At 35.9% G+C, this 18,127-nt stretch overlaps 1 pseudogene; it reads left to right on the forward strand.

Moving 5' to 3' along the window:
• Window positions 1-1,314: 1,314 nt before the first annotated feature.
• Window positions 1,315-2,711, forward strand: LOC105420721 (transcription termination factor MTERF5, chloroplastic pseudogene; annotated as a pseudogene).
• Window positions 2,712-18,127: the final 15,416 nt, after the last annotated feature.

Raw genomic sequence — 18,127 nt, forward strand, 5'->3', positions numbered from 1 at the left:
TTATTATTAAATTATTTTAGATTTATTATTTGAATTTTTATAAGTCATTTGATATTTTATTTCTCATTTTTTTACTTATAAAAATGAAGTTATTAATTTACAAAGTTATAATGTTTTAAAATCATTTTGTTTAATTTTAAAATATTTATTAAAAAAAATACATAGGGGCCCATAGTGCACATGGGCCCACCATGTGGGTATTAAGTGGGGCCCCACAGACCATACATGGGTGCACGCCCCACTCTTGGATACCTTCTATTGTTGCTTTGTCTTCAAGTTTATTAAATATGGTAACTATATCTTCTAGCATATGGTCAAATATTGATTAGAAAATATTGACCATATCTTATCTTGATTATTGAAGGAATATCTTGACTTGATATTATTGAAATATTCTTATGGAAAATATGAGATGGAATATGCAATTTATGGTATGCACTATATCTGTAATTGATTTAATTTATTTAAATATATTGATGGGAAAATGGTTCAAGGAAAGGGGGATAATGGTTCATACACCTTCCATAATGTCGATGGCCCATTTATGGAATTGATGACTCAGATCTCTCACCCCACAAGTCACATTGATCAACGGTCCATATTCAATCTCAAGAAAGATGCAAACTATGGGAAACCCTAAACCTAAATTTCACTATAAATAGGTATGCTCTCTACGTCATCTCTACACACCTCTTTCTCTCCCATAAACTCTCTCTCTCTTCCCTAGGGGCCACACCCCTCTCTCTCTACTCTCTTATTATCTATCTCTACTCTTTCTCCCCCTAAAAAGACCCTAGAGGGTACGCCCCAACATAGAGATTCTCTCTCTCTCAAGATATAATCTAAGGGTTGGGAAAATTAATGTTTGAGCCTAATTATTTTGGAGTTAGGGTTTTGTAGAGATTTAAGAGTGGTTACCTAGTTTGGCTGAAATTAGCTTTTCCGGTTTGAGATTGAAATTAGATCGTTGATCCCGCACCATTGCATGTAGTGTCTCGGTGTGGGGTGTAGAAAGTTCAGTTGAGGTAATCTCCGACATCTTTTCTTTTAATTGTTTATTATTTTATTTTATATTCTCAAACACAGTATGAGGTTATATGAATGGCATCAAGTAGTTGAGATTTATTTTATTGATGCGTTATTTATTTTGGAATTTCTATTATTTGTAATAAGACCATTTGTGAATGATCTTGTTGCTAAAATTATAAAGGATGATTATTACTTTTTTTAAAAAAAAATTTATATTTTTCCGACAAAGGATTACATAGGTCTTTATTTCACGCTCAAGGCTTCATTCTGTTCATAAATCTTGATATCTAGTAGGTTCGGAGTTTTAACTTTTTGCCTGCACCTGCACACCAAATACCTTCCTTTTTCAATGACCCTAGTTAACTTAATACTTCCTGGTATCACAGGAAGAGAACTAACCACACTCGAGATCAGAGATGCCCTGGTTCCATACCTTGAATCCCTCTTGGATGAACATGGTGATGACCTGGTGGATGTCGTGGAGAACTTCCCAAACTCACCTGGAAGAGAGAGACCCACAATCTCCACTCCTCCTACCACTTGGCGCCTGAGCTCCAAGAAAGTAAAAGCCATTGCAAGAGTAAGCGAATTGGGCTCTGATGGACGGCTACCTGCACACATACTCTACCTTATTGAGCTAGGCTTGGGTATGGACCAGATCAAAAAAATGGCTAGCTAGCTTCCAGCTTTTGCTTACTACAGCTTAGATGGCAAGATCAAACCTGTGGTTGAACTCTTCCTTGACCTTGGAATTCCTCGGTCTGAAATTCCAGGCATCCTCTTTAGAAGGCCTCAATTATGCGGTATCAGCCTCTCTGAGAACCTAAAACCCACCATGACATACCTTGAGAGCTTGGGCGTTGATAAGGAAAAATGGGCAAAGGTGATATACAGATTCCCGGCTGTGCTCACGTATAGTAGAGCTGGGCCTTTCTGCTGAGAATATCGGAAAGGTGTTGACGAGGTGCCCTCATATTATTAGCTACAGTGTGGAGGATAAACTTAAACCCACTGCTGCGTACTTCAGATCGTTGGGTGTTGATGTTGCATTGTTGCTGCATCGGTCTCCTCAGACTTTTGGGTTGAGTATCGGGGCCAACTTGAATCCTGTAGCTCAGTTTTTTCTTGATAGGGGTTTCATTATTGAGGAGGTTGGGACCATGATTTCAAGATATGGGGCATTGTATACGTTTAGCCTGGCAGATAACTTGATACCCAAGTGGGAATTCTTTCAAAGTATATATTATCCAAGGTCTGAGCTCGTGAAGTTTCCTCAGTACTTTGGGTACAGATTAGAAGAGAGGATAAAGCCAAGGTTCGAGCGAGTGAGGGAGCTTGGTGTGGAGGTGCTGCTGAATCAGGTGCTGTCTACTTCTGATGCTGAGTTTGAAAAAGTTCTCGAGGCGAAGAAGATGACCAAAGGAGTTCTTCCTCCCACCCTGACTGATTTTGATGCTTTGCCAGTCGAATCAGAGATAAAGGATCTCAAATTATAAGCACAGGTGACCCTTAATTGCTTTTGGATTTTTTATATTTATTTGGATTGTAATGCAGTGTTGCGGACCCAAGGAATGTCTGGGATGTCATCCTCAACTTGAGCTTTATTTGAAACTGTGATGGACAGAATGAAAAAGAATAAGGACATGCATTTTTCAGGGGGGAAGAACTACCTTCCCCAAAAATTTGGCCGAGTGTTAATTTGATAGTTTGCCTAACATCCGTGTTTAGATAAGAGTAAATTATTTATTTGTGGAACAATATGGTCATTTAAGTTCATATCAGGCAAAATGTGATACTTCTTTCTTTGCCATTTCATAAGCCAAAGTACCACAAAGGTCACTGCCCTGAATAAATGAAAGGTTTCATTGTGGAAAAATGATCCTAGATAAGAAATTGTAGATGCAATACGATTGGTGATAAGCAGAGATTGTCGCACTACTCACACAAACCGGGTGTCACATGATTGGATGTCAATAAACATGGAGATCGCTCACTTGTAGGCATGAGAAGAGATCAGCAAATGAAATGACCTATCTTCAAAAGAACCGATACCAGTGTTGGTGCATCTTGGGGACTTCGCTTTGAGTTCTGATACATGGTGGAGACTTCAGGATCCATACTTACCAAGCTGTAAGAAACTTCCCTAAATTCCAAAATTCACCAAATTTTTAGCTTGGATATGGGATGTAAATTATAATGGATGCAGTTCCTAACATCGCAATGTTTTTTGTTTATAAATGTCTTGAAGTTGTTCTGGATGTAAATGTAACTTACGTGGTGTCGCCCTCGTATTAGTTCATATGGAATGGGCATGATTTGAATGTTTTCAGATTCACTTATTTGTTTTGTTTTATATTTTCACGTGTGTGTGAGGCCTCATGTTGAACACGTGGAGGCCGTCTTCTTGTACATGGGCCCATGAGAGCAAGAGAGCCCATAAGAGAGGACTTAGATAGGGCTCAACTCTTTTCTCTTTTTTTTGTTAAGGGAGCTGGTAGGCATTAGGGAGTGCCCAAACCGGCCTAGGAGCCTGTGTTTTGCATGCCTGCCTAAGCAGATTGGCTACCAGGCCACCCAAGTGGCCTAGCAGCCCATTTTTTCAACCTTGGTGTTACTACATACAAACTGACCTAGCCACCCAAGTGGCCTAGCAGCCCATTTTTTCAACCTTGGTGTTACTACATACAAACTGACCTAGGATAGTACAAGGGAGATATATTTTTGGATCTACTAAGTAAACAATTTAAAAAAAAAAAAGAAAAAAGGGAAAAAGAAGAACGAGGAGGAAATAGCAGCAGGAGGATATTGCTTTGCTAGGAATATTGTGATGAATTAATAATGGGTGTGGTTTGCATAAGGTTGCAACCTTAAAACAATCAAAGTAAGGTAGTACCTCCAAACTTTGTCATGAAATACAATTTTAGCGTCTAAAATTTTTAGGACGTTACGAGAATTTATTTTTATCTTTAGTTATAAAATGTTAAACAAAAAAAATGGTTCAACTGACGAAGATTGATAAACGCATGAAAATTTTGAAAATGGACAGCCTAGATAATGTGTTGCAAGATGTACTATTTTTAAGACATAAAATCTCTTTCTTCCCTATATCTATGCATCTTGATATCGAGATGATCAATTAGATGTTTTTAGACATCAAAACAAATATTTTTCAAAGGATTTTAGAGATGCACCTTAATTTTACATATTAAGGAGTCAAACCTTGTATAAATTTTTTCCTTTGAATTGTCCCATTCATTTTTTCAATATAGATATGTTTCTTGATTCCAGGACAATCCCAAGGATATGTTTTATAATATTGTGTTTATTAGACAGTGGCAAAGGAGGAAGTCTGCTTTCTCCCCTCGATCAGAGGAAATGTGGGAATGACAATGCAAGTTGATAAATTGTATGATACTCTCACTATATTCTTTAAAGGGTGTGGTTTTTATAAGGTTGCAACCTTAAACAAATCTAAGGATTATCATAACCTTATAAAAATTATCATAACCTTACAAATCCAAAAATTATCATAACCTTACAAATCCAAATTATATAAGGTTATGATTATCATAACTTTAAAGGGTATGGTTTTTATAAGGTTGCACATCCAAATTTTATCATAACATGCAATTTTGGTGTAAAAAATTATTAGGATTATCTCAAAATCTATTTTTACATCTATATAATTTCACACTCCAAAAATAGTCAAAATCAAGTAGATCTATAAACAAATGAAAATCTTAAAATTGAACGATTTAGTTAATGTGTTGCAAGATGCACTATTTCTTGGACTCAAAATCTTTCCTTTTTTTTGTCATATTCATACATCTTGTTGTCAAGATGATCAATTAGAGGGTTTTTTTAACATTAAAATTATTGTGTTTATGTGGCCTTTAAAGGCCTTATGAGTGATTGTGAGGAGACATTTGATACAATGGATCATGGACTAAGTGAGAGTGTGGTCCCTCATAGACCATACCATGCAAACGAGGTTTGCAAATACCGGACTGCGCTTGCTGGTCTAAGCTAGTCGGTTGGAAAAAACCCATATTGCCTGGATATAGAAAATAAACCAAGGAGGGTTCTAGTGGGTTATCCCTTGATGAGATCGGAGTATGCCCGGATGAGAGAGGCGATGGACTGTGTGACCATTGTGTGTGATGGTGGCCTACGGAGATGGGGGCCAAAGCCTCATCCATGTACCATCACACGACATGCATATTGATAGACCATTCCGGAAAGCGAGCAAGCCACCTTTTAAAATGATGCGTATGTATGTGCGAGAGATACCCCTATGCGCCATAGAGCTGTGGTCACATCAGGTCTAGGTGACATTGACTCGTCTTTAAGAGAGAACCTGAAATCTACAGACCGGGATTGCGATCCCTTGACTCATTGGCTAGACTTTGGTGACCCACTAATGAGCCCGTGCTTGGACTGTGGGTAATGGGCAACGCTGGGTCGGCATGATAAATCAAGCGTGGTATGTAATCCACAGTTGAAGGCAGAGTGCCCCATTATTGATTTAATTCATTGACCATATGGATAATTTTCCTATCAAATTAATTTAATTATGTTTTTTTTATGATAGATATTATGTTAGAATTATTATTTTAATTTTTATAAACCTTTGGATATTTTATTTTTAATATTTGGGTTTATAAAATTAAAGATATTTATTTTTAATGATTTAAATATTCAAATAATACTATAAAATTTATTTTAGTATTTTTAATATATATATAAAATTATATGGGGGGGCTTTGTATACGTGGGCCCGCCATATTCTAGAATGTGGGGCCCATGGCATGCCACCTTTTGAGGGAAAGCTTATCCCATGGGTGGCACCTCCCCTTCTTAATGAGATTTGTTGATATATTTTATCTCAACTTGGTTTGAGTTGATAAAGGGTTGTATCTTTAAGAGATTTGAGTAAATTTTCTATAAGGCCAGATAAGGCTTATAGATATATTTTAATTAATTTTTAATTGATGGTATAATGGTCAAAGAAAAGAGAGATAATGGTTCAGCACATTTCGTAATGTTGATGACCCATCTATGGAATGAATGGCTCAGATCTTTCACCCCACAAGTCACCCTTGATCGACGGTTAAAATTCAATCTTGTAAGGTAAGCAATGGAAACCCTAGACCATTCTCTATAAAAAGGGTTCATCCCCCTTTATTCCAAAATAATCCACACACCTCTCTCTCTCCTCTCTCTGACGCCCCTCTTCTGTCTCTCCCTCAGGAATATCTTTAAAGGGGCATCCCCCATCTATTATCTATGTTCTTTCTCTTATTTGGCTTCTGAATTCTCTCTTCTAAAAAGGGAAGTATGTCTCTCTTCTACATATAGAAAATTCTTATCTCTCCCACTTTTATTCAAAGTTCTAGGGCTCAAAAAAAGTTCTAGGGCTCAAGAAAAATAAAGAAGGGAGAATTTTTGGCTCAGTATTTTGGGGGATTGATCCCAAGAATATAGCATGTGCATAAGGGTTCCATTGAAGAGCTTGGCCGAAACTAGCTTTCCCTATTGAAATTGAATGAAGACCATCGATCCCATAGCAACCAATGGTGATGACTCAGTGTGGGGTGTAATAAGTCCGGTTGAGGTAATCTCCGACATTTTCTTTTGATTCTTCCATATTTAATTCTATAGTCTTTATATTCTCAAGCATAAGATTTGTAGTTATTTTCTTTGGTTAAAGAAAATTGGTTCAATGGCATCAAAGTTATTAAGATCCTGAATTAGTAAATTCTTTTATTTGAAGCAAGAGTTATTGCAATAAGACTATTTGTAAGTGATCTTTACCAAAGAAAATAAAAGAAAAAGGGTGAGAAAAAAAAAATCCCCAATAAAGATCACACTAGTCGAACTTTCATTAGTATCAGAGCAAAGTTAATATTTGATGTCATTAAATTTGTTTTCTTTTTATTGAAACAAGATCAAGCTTGGGAATGACATATGAGAAAGCTAATGATCTTTGTGGTCAAGTAATATACCCAGGTTAAGAATTATTGAAATATTCAACACCCCGAGAAAGACACTCTGCAGGATGAGTATTATGTGCTATTTTGGAGCAGTTATATGAAGAAGATAATAATCTATTTATCTATTGTATACTCCAGTGATTTTGTGTGTATTTGAGATTAGAATCTACCTACAAAATTTCAGTGCGAGATCATGAGGGAATTGAGAGTTATGGACTCATGATTGAAGGTGTCAGTTTTGTTCCTGCAAAATCCAGGAACTGTCCATTGAGTTTCGTGATTTTTGCTACCAATGATATAATATTATTTTATAGTGAAATTTTACTGTGACTCATAAAATTGAGTCTACTTTCAAAAGAAAAAATGTTGCATTAAGAAATTCCTTGTGGTTTGAAAGATATGATTGATTCGCAAGTGTTATTTTCTGCAATGAAAATTATTTCCATGACTTGGAAGTCAAGATTTTATTTCTATTCTTAACGGAATATTTTATGGCTCAAACTAAGTTTTTAACTTCCATTTTGAGTCTAGTTTCTAATGAAATTTATTTCAGAGAGAAATATATACGGAAAGAGAGGAATAAAAATTTTGCATTGAAGAGAGGTTATCCTGAATTTTCTGCAATTATAGTGTGCTCTTCATTGAGACTTAAATTGCTATAATTATCAAGCCTACTTAATAGAGTGATATGAGGCTTGTAGAAATATATATGCTACCATTATATGTATACTTTTAAACAAAATTAGCTTGGAAGGAAAACTCCACAAGAGTAGAGAGAAAATATAATTTTACTATCATCCTGGAATTCTGCAGTATGAGTTATTTTGTGATGTGTATGTCAACTTATTTATTTCTTTGATGGAAGATATTATTTGGGATTCGCACCATGATGTTATAATTTTATTTTGAGTCTAGTTTTTAACACAAGATATTTCAAGAAGAAATTCTTTGAGGTTTGAGAGAAACAATTTTTTTACTGAGAGATGCTCAGCTTGATTTTCTGCTGAAAATTTGCATTGTGATGTACAAAGCCATTAAAAGGTAGACTCACTAAATTATGTGATTCAAGGATGGAATTGAGCATTATTATAGTTTTTAGTCTATTTCTGTACTCAAAAGGATTTGGAAAGAAACTCTTTATGAGTTGAAAGATATCATATTTTTTATCTTGGGATGCATATGTTCTATTATGCAGTAAATCAAAAGACGTGGCTTGTTAATGCACATCTTTAGATTCCCAGTAATGGAGACCTTTTTAGGGCTCATTTAAAAGGGGTTTTTATAGAGTGCCATGCGTATGGTTTATTATGACAATGTTTTAAAATACGGCCGTATCACCGTATATACGGCCGCATCATGCGGTATGCGGTGGGTTATGCATCAAAACTGACCGCATATGCGCTTTTGACCTATGCGACAGCATATGCACCGCATCAGGCGTCGCATATGCACCGCATCAGGCTGCATCGTAGCTGCATCCCGCATCGCGCCGCATCCCCTGCACGGCGAAAGTTTTTTCGATTTTACCCCTCGGAGAGGGGCAAAATGGCCTTTTTGACCATCCAAAAATGGGGAAAACTATTTGGGGGGTATTAAACCCCCTAAACGATGATTTCCAACCACTTTTGTGGCGTTTTTTGCATCAAATTGAGGGAGAAAAAAAAATTGGCAGAAATTTATTTTTCATTAAAATCTTCGATTTAGCGGTTGTTTGATACTTTGATGTTGATTTGATGCTTTTGATTGTTAATTTGGGGATGTTAGGGTGAATTTGTGATAAGAAATCGGGGGAAAAATTTGACTTCAATTTTCAAAATTGACTCTCAAAATGGATGATTGTATTAAGTTATTAACTATTAACTCTTTTTTAGCTTGACTTTTGGTTTTTGATATCATTATTTTATGCTTATGGTTGTTTATGATTGTGCTTTTGTGCTTATGGTTGTGCTTGTGGTGCAGATTTGTGCTTATGTTTGTTGATTGTTGAATGTTTTATGACGTTATTTTCAAGTTTTTATCAAGGGATAGTGGATAATTGGATACAGAATTTCCGACAGTTAATAATTTTGAAGTTAATCATTAAACTAAAATACCTACTATCACATATATCACCTCCATATTTTTTTTCTAAGCATTAACCTGTATTTTTAGATTTTTAAATTTTTTTTTATATTTATTGACCGCATCGTCGCGATGCACCCGCATCTAGGCCGCATCGGCCCCCCCACCACTTTTGGCTGCATCCTGCATGTTAAAACACTGTATTATAATAAAACTTCAAAGAGAAGTATTGCAGAGTTGGCATGGTATGACACTTTATATGAAGAATGTTCGATCTGAGAATAGTAGAAAGAAGAAGGCACATAATACCTATAAAAACATCTTTGTTTCCTTGAAATGAAGGGATACATAAAGAGGGTTGGAGGTAGCAAAAAAAAGCTAAATATCAGTGGGAGAATCAAATTTATGATATTTGAAATGATGGGATGAAGAAGACGTTTTTTTCATAGTATGATACACGGAAGAGTCCAAGTGCCGAAGAGATGGACACTTCGTGACATGTGAAATCGAAGACCAATATGTTCTCCATCAATTATGTGCTCTTCCAACATCGTCAAACGATTGTAAAAGCAATGAATAAAGAAAGCCTAGGTACCACACTACATGGTTTTGAGGTATGAAATCTGTCTCATATTACATGGTAAGGTCATATAGGGAAATAAGATTCAATAATCTTTTATATGCTTTCGCTGTATATTTTGGCTAATTGTTTTATAAATATGTATGGAGTATATGGACATTGAGTGATATGTGCTAACAAATTTGAAAGAGTCTGTTATGAATACCATGTGTTATAGTGCCTCCTTCTGCTAAGAGTATAAACTACTTAAGGTAGTAATACACATGGAGATGTGATTTGATTGAGGGCTTTGAGTCCTATGTATGAGATACGAGATATGGGTATGGCTCATTCAAATACGTAAGAATGAAGAGAGTGTTCTGATGGAACTTGGTCTTAGTGACCATCTTCCCAATAATGTCCAGTAATATGATGTGTTGCATGTAATGATGTTCTCTTCATAAAGTCTCTATATTTGCCAAAAAAAAAATTTTGTCAAGATTTTGATAACCATTATTTAGTCATGCTTTATTTTAGTTAAAATTGTGATATGGACTTTATGGCTTGTTTTGTAGTTGTAAACATGACTTGGTAGGTGAATGCGATAAAATGACTTTTGAAGACTAGACATATATTTTAATATTAAATTTGGATGTTTTGAGAAAAAGCGTAAGTCAATTAATGAGACTTTTGAGAAAACCCTATAGTCATATTAGATTCACTAAGTCTTTATGAAAATCATTTTAAACCGTCATACTATTATCTAACCATTATTTGTGATATATATATATATACCTAGTCAATTTTTTTTAAAAGGGAGAAAACCATTATGCCTTCAAGGTATTTATAAAATTGGGAGAAAGTCTGTCATGCATAGGTTTTTAAAATACCCATATGCCTTGACTCATGTTTGTAGTTATTTAGAATCCTCTACTACTTATTACCTTGAACCATGGGGAATGTTGTAGGAAGGCCATCTTGCTAGGCTTCCTTCATATATATGATGTTAATTAGATAACTTGGTTTGTATGAATTTACCACCAAGATGACTAGTGTGGTTGAACCTTTTGGTGGTTCATAAAGGTTTTACTTATTGTGAAACCAATGGGCATTGAATTACATTTTGCATGAGACTTGCTATGCTACCTCATGATATAGGCATAAGAATGTTGAGATTGGATATATTGTATGTGCAATAATTGAGTGAGAGTCGCTGTAGTCCCACATTTTTTTTAGCTGCTTGGATATTCAAATATACAGATGCAAGTTATCTCAAGGATCCAGATGAAGTGAAGTCTACATCTGGATACGTCTTCATGCTTTGAGGGAGTTGGAAATCAAAGAAATAAGATGCAATGACATTGTCCATCCTGGAGGAAAAATACGTGGCGTGCTATTTGGTGGCCAAGGAGGTCGTATGGATTAAGAAATTTCTTAATCTTGACTTTCAACTCGTGTGTTGTGAGGTAGTGGGGATTTTTCTGCAACAACATGCAGCGATATGCCTGTAAAAAGGAGCCACGATTCTATAATAACTTCAAGCATATAAAACTAAATATTTCAGTGGGAGTTCTTAGTGTTTGACAAGCCAGCTGGAACAACAGACTATGGCGTTGTTTACTTATGAAACCTAGATGTATGGTGTTGGTTATATGGCTACAGAAAGAAGCAGATTGTTTGAAGAACTCTTTTGGGCCCATGAGGATACGACCTCATGCGATGAGGAAAAGTGATGATTTTTTGTGACAACAGGTCTATGATTCGTGATGTGATATGAAAGATGGACTTCCACCACTTTCGGGATGAGATCCGTGCAGCAAAGATAAAGAGGCGTTGCCTCTACGAGCACTTTTGTGAAAGAATTAACAGTGAAAGCCATGATTCACGTATTGAGAGATATTGTAATTGAGAGAGACAGATGGGGATAAGAGAAAGTGAGAAAGAGAGAATGTAAGGCCTTCAAAGGCCAAGTGGGAGATGTTGAATTTATGTGGCCTTTAAAGGCCTTATGAGTGATTGTGACATTTGATACAATGGATCATGGACTCAGTGAGAGTGCAGTCCCTCATTTACCATACCATGCAAACAAGGTTTGCAGATATCGGACCGTGCTTGACGGTCTAGGCCAGTCGGTTGGAAAAAACCCATATTGCTTGGGCATAGAAAATAAACCGATGAGGGTTCTAATGAGTTATCCCTTGATGAGGTCGGAGTATGCCCGGAGGAGAGAGCTGAGGGATTGTGTGACCCTTGTGTGTAATGGTAGCTTACGGAGACGGGAGCCAAAGCCTCATCCATATACCATCACATGGCATTCATATTTATAGACCGTTTGGGAAAGTGAGCAAGCCACCTTTTAGGGTGAAGCGTATGCATGAACGATAGATACTCATATGCGCCATAGAGTTGTGATCGGATCAGGTCTAGGTGACATTGACTCGTTTCTAGGGGAGAACTTGAAATCCACAGACCGAGATTGCGATCCCTTAGAGCATCGGCCCGACTTTGGTGACTCATTAATGAGCCCCTGCTTGGACTGTGGGTCATGGGCAACGCTGGGTCGCCATGATAAATCAAGCATGGTCTGTAGTCTACAGTTGAAGGTGGAGTGCCCAATTCCTTGACCATATGGATAATTTTCCCATCAAATTAATTTAATTATATTTCTTTTATGTTTATTTTAGAATTATTATTTTAATTTTTATAAACCTCTGGATATTTTATTTATAATATTTGGGTTTATAAAATTAAAGATATTGATTTTTAATGATTTAAATATTCAAATAATATTCTAAAATTTATTTTATTATTTTTAATATATATAAAATTTTATGGGGCCCATTGTGAATGTGGACCAGCCATATTCTAGAAGGTGGGGCCCATAAGTCCCTATCTTGGGCGGCACGCCACCTTTTGACAGGAGGCTTATCCCATTGGTGGTACCTCCCCCTCGTTATGGGATTTGTTGATATATTTTATTTCAAATTAGTTTGAGTTGATAAAGTGTTTTATCTTTAAGATATTTGAATAAATCTTTTATAAGGCCTGAGAAGGCTTATAAATATATTTTAATTAATTTTTAATTGATGGGATAATTGTTCAAAGGAAAGGAGAATAATGGTTTAACACATTTCGTAATGTTATAGAATGAATAGCTCAAATCTCTCCCCCCACAAGTTACCCATGATCGACGGTTAAAATTCAATTATGTGAGAAAATGCTAGTGTGTGTGATATTATTTTAAAGTAATTACTATTTGACTGAAGGTCAAAAAGAAAGTTTAGTAGCACCTCCCAAGGTCCCTCTCTTCCAAGGTGTTCTTCAATTTCTTTTTTATCTTTTACCCGTAGGTTCTCTTCCTCTCCTTTCCCTTCTTTTTCTATAATTCTTTTATTATCTCCTTTGTTTTCCTTATTCTTTTATTCTTTTATTGGATTCTCTAGTATTCTTCCTTATTTATTGATTTTTTTTCTCTCCCTTATTTTTCCTATTTTCTTCTTCGCTTAAAATTTTTATATCACAACCCTCCAAACAAGAAAAGGTCCTTATTAAAAAATCTACTAAAACCTAAAAGCATTCCATAGGGTCTTCCTAGAATTTGCCCAAAATATAATAACTTGGTTAACCCAAATTTCACGCCTAACTCAGTAACTTCAAATCTTAGATTTAGTACTGGAGGCCATAGGAAATTAATCTATAGTTATTATACACCATCTTCTTTCTGGGCTATAGGGTAAGCTCTAAATTTGATTGGGAACAATTTTTATTTAGTACATCATGTTTAAAGATAGATTTGAATCCATTACAAATTTGAAATCTTATCTCTTGGGCATAAAAAGAAATTTCTGAAATTGCATGATAATTTACAAAAGTTTGTCTATTTTGTTATATGGATGATTACCTGGTGAAATTCTTGATACTTAATCTTATTTGAGTTTAAATTATTCTTCAATTTTTAAATAATACGACTTATTCAAAGCATCAAAACACCAAAAAATAACACATAGGTCCTTAAAATTAAAAATAAAAAATATCCCGTGAAACTTTAACACTAATTTTATACCCTATTAATTCAAAATCCTATAACTAGTTGTTTCTGCAGTGCGCGCTCTTCTTTCTGCTCTCTCTTCACTGCCACGCTCGTACGCTGCCGCGCGCCTTCCACTACCCTTTGCTTCCATTGCTGCACGCCTTCCACTTTCGCACGCATTCCACTGCCACACGCTTTCCATTGACGCGCGCCTTCCACTGCCACTCGCTTTCCACTACCACGCGCCTTCCACTACCGCACGCCTTCCACTGTCGTGCGCCTTCCACTGCCGCATGCCTTCCACTGCCGCTCGACTTCCACTGCCACACGCCTATTAGGCTGGAAAAATCTTGGTCCTTACAATATCTCAATTCATCTCTCCTGGATTGACTCTCTTCCAGCGATGTCTCTTCCAATGGTTGGATAGGCAAGCAGGGGGTTTCCTTGGTTCGATTGGACTGTTCGAGAATCCCTCCAAAATTCATGTAAAGTTATTATACACCATCTTCTTCTCTTCATAAGTTCGTTTTAAATTTATTGAGGTCAATTTTTATTTAGCTGATATTTGTTTAATGATATATTTCAATGCATCATGAATTCAAAATCTAATATCTTGGGCATTAAAATAAATTTCTAAAATTACATGTTGATTTTTACAAGTTTGTTAGTTTGTTTACATGCTGAAATAACTACTATCTACCTTATTTGAATTTAAAAGTATTCTCCACATGTGTTTTAGGGTGTAACCGAAGAATACTGATTTGGATGTTCTTAGGTTGCATGAATTTGATACCAGAGTAAGATATCTTTGGGCTAGAGGTCTACATTAAAGTGTTTAAGGTATATTTTAGAGTTTTAAGGTGTCTATTAGGTTTTGGGAAAATTACAAAAACCTCCCTCAAGTATACTATCTTTGCAACTTATGCTCACAGTTAACCTTTTCTCTCACTTTTTTCCCCACAATCACCTTTCCTCACAAAACCCCCCAAGGTAAAAAGTTGTTATTTTTTTAATGGAAAAGCCCTTCCCTACAAAAAAAAACAGTCAATTGACAGTCCCAAGTAGCGTATTGCCGGAGCGACCAATTCAACAGGTGTACTGCCAGAGCACGTATTTGTACTGCTAAAGCGCGTATTTGTACTGCCGGAGCGCGTATTTGTATTTCCGGAGCACTTATTTTTATTGCCGGAGCGACCTATTCAATTGTCGGAGCGATGTGGCATCAGAAGGTGTACTGCCAAAGCGAGTCTTTGTACTGCTTACGGGCCTTAGGTTTTTAGGGTTTCGTGATTCGTTGTTATGGCCCTTAAGTGATGCCCTACTTCGTGATATTGTATTCCTTAGTGTTTTAAGTGTTACCCTAGGGTTAACAGAGAGTTATTAAGGTTTTTCTTCTCTGCCCTAGAGTATCCAAGTTAGAACATTGTTCAAATCGCTCTAGTGTGGAGGAGGTATTCGTCCTTAGGCCTAGGAGTAGGTTTAGGCGAGTTCATAGTCCATTGCAAATGAAGGCAATGTGAACCACGGTTGTAGTTGACATTGCGGTCATGGCCAAGGTCGTAGGCATTGTTAGGTCAGGGGTGGTTGGTAACAATCCATCCTACAAAGACATGATCACCATTATGACTCCCTTCAGAATATCATGGAGTAGTTGACACATATTGCGTAGGTTGTAGGTGTTAGAGAAACACGCCCTTTTGACCTTCCATGGAAGCTTCTCGAAAATGCTAGTGTGTGTGATTCCAAGAAAAGCCAAACTCTGGATTAGGAAAAAGATGGAGAATATGATTATAAAGAAATGATCTAATGCAACGGTTGTATCATATTATAATGCAACCACATTTCAATAAAACCATGTTTGTGGTATTTGTACGACCCAAAATTTTGCACACACGCTCTCTTCATCTCAATAATCAATCTCAAAAAAATAAAAGTTCAATTTGAACCCTAGATATGGTCAAAATGAGTCCCCTCCAACAACGAATCTAAACCATTCATTTGGTGAATTTCTAGATCTTAACCTTTACATACTCAAAATCATTTTTTTCTTTTTTAACATTGTTCATATAATGATAATATAGTCATCTAAAAAATTTGGAAAGAAAAAATTCTCCTAAGGGCCTAGATCTAGGCATCTTATAAAATGGACGGTCTATGTTAATTGGGCTAAAAAAATGCATTCTACATTGTGTTTTCCATTTTTTTTGTTTTTTGTGATTGTTCATTAGAAAGAAAAGAGTGTATTTTTTCAAATTTAGTTCAAACAAATGGCCCTAATATTGATTTTGAAGATTGTTGCATTATATTACTATACAACCGTTGCATAAAATCGCTGCCCTATTTTTATAATTCTTATGAAGATCGTGGGTAGCATCATAAAGGAGAATAGTTTGAGCATAGATTGAGTATAACCTCATCTGAGGTGGAGAGTAAAGATACACAGATAGTCTTAAAACTTATTGCTAAAGAAAAGGTCGAGAGTCCACAAATTACATAAGAGGTTTTTGTCCCTTTTAGGAGAACTTATGGAGCTCACCTCATATCAACTTCCTTATAGCCTTTCCTCCTGTAAGAGACATACAACACTATAAAGATCTCACTCGTGGACCATTGTTGGATGAGTCCAGCAAAGCATAGAGAGTCGCATATATAGGTTACATAACTACTAAGAAAAGGACTTATATGAGAAAGCTTGAGTCTATAGGCAGTTCCTTTAGTCAACTCCAAAGATAGGTGGTACTTGGAGAATGTGTGTCGATAGTCATGCAATCAATTAGATTAGCATGAAGTATAAGTTTTACATACCTAGTCTTGTTAACATGTTGAAAATATTGGGTGGCACTTGAATTTTGGCCAAAATTAACCCAAGGAGCAGATCCATCAAATTTGTATTTCACTAAGGAGTTGTCTGCATGAGTTCATTACTAATTTGTATTTCACTAGGGAGTTGTCTTCATGAGTTCATTATTAAGTTATATTGCAGGAGGTCTTACAATGCATTTTTGTCAGTTTAAGATCATTGTATTAGCATATGAGAGGTATTTTGACCTAGCTTGAGGTGCGATGTGAAGCGATATGTTAGATGTTGTCATGGTTGTCAGGTTTCTTATCATATTCAAAATGTGACCATGCCCAACATATCAATGAAGTACAAAAGGAAGTCATTAACAAGTTTATAACCAACTATGCTAAGTATAAGGACATTGTAGATCGGCAATAACTACAACCAATTAGTTTTTGTAGGGACTTTTGTCATGGTACATCTGAGGTGTGAGAGGCTCTGAATCAGTAATTACAACAAGTTACCTCAATGAAGGTTTGGGCCATACTGGATTCTAAAGAAGCTAGGTGATAATACTGATCTTTTACATATTCCTAAATACCTTCACACCTCGCATGTCATTAATATTGTCCACCTGTACACTTTGATGTTGGTTTGCTAGAGAGCACAAAGCTACAAAGAGCTATTGAGGAAGAGATAGAGGATATGGTGCATTGTCGCCGTAGTTGGTTTGGAAAGATTGTTCCTTCATTGATTTTTTATGGATTGACGAGTGTAAGTTATGGACGAGGCGAAATGATCTTTATCAATATTTTTGAAGGCTTACCTGACGAGCTGGAGTTCTTCCCCACTCCCGGAGAATTGGCGAGGACATTGTGGCTTACTATACGACTGGTTTAATTTTATTTTATAACAAGAGTGTTAAGTTTTTTTATTCGTATTTTTTGGAGTGCGAAACTAAGTTTATTTGGTCATTTAACTTGTTTCGGTTATATTAAAGTATTTATGAGTATTAGGTGTTGTAGAGAATTTAAGGGCAATTTGTTCATTTTATTATTCATGTTAGTTATGGTTACTTTAGGTAGTGCGTAAGGAGTTTTATATAAAAGGAGAGAAAAGAGGGTATAGCTTCTTAGGATGCTTTTTTTTTTTTTGAAGAAACTTTGGGGGGAAAAAAAAAATAAACCTAGAAAATTTATCTTGAAAATTTTAATTAAAGGCTACAAAGAAAGCTTGGTAGTACCTTCTAAGGTCTCTCCCTTTCAAGCTATTCTTCAATTTGTTCTTCTCTTCTTTCATATCTATTTTCTTCTATTTCTTTCATCCCTTTTCTAGTCTAATATTATTTTGTTCTCTCATTTCTTTTCCCTATTCTTTTCTTGATGTTAAATTCTTCAGTATCTTTCTCCTTCTTCAAAGTTTCTCTTTCTCTCTGTAACAATCCTAAAATTTTTTTTAAAAAAAAAAAAAAAAAAAAAGGGGTGAAATGATGCTTTTAATAGGTGATGGTCTGATTGAGTATGATGGTCCTTGGGGACCATCACTATTTTCAAAACTTTTACTTTGCTTTAACTTTTGCTTTGCTTGCTTTTGCCTCCTACTGCTTGCAGCTGGCAACGTCCTTTAGCGGACGTGGTTTTCGTACGATAAAAGCAGACTTTTAACGCGACACC

This window comes from Amborella trichopoda, chromosome 6 (assembly GCF_054954075.1).
Source record: "Amborella trichopoda isolate Santa Cruz 75 chromosome 6, AtrichopodaSantaCruz75HAP2 v2.0, whole genome shotgun sequence".
In the NCBI taxonomy this organism is placed as follows: domain Eukaryota; kingdom Viridiplantae; phylum Streptophyta; class Magnoliopsida; order Amborellales; family Amborellaceae; genus Amborella; species Amborella trichopoda.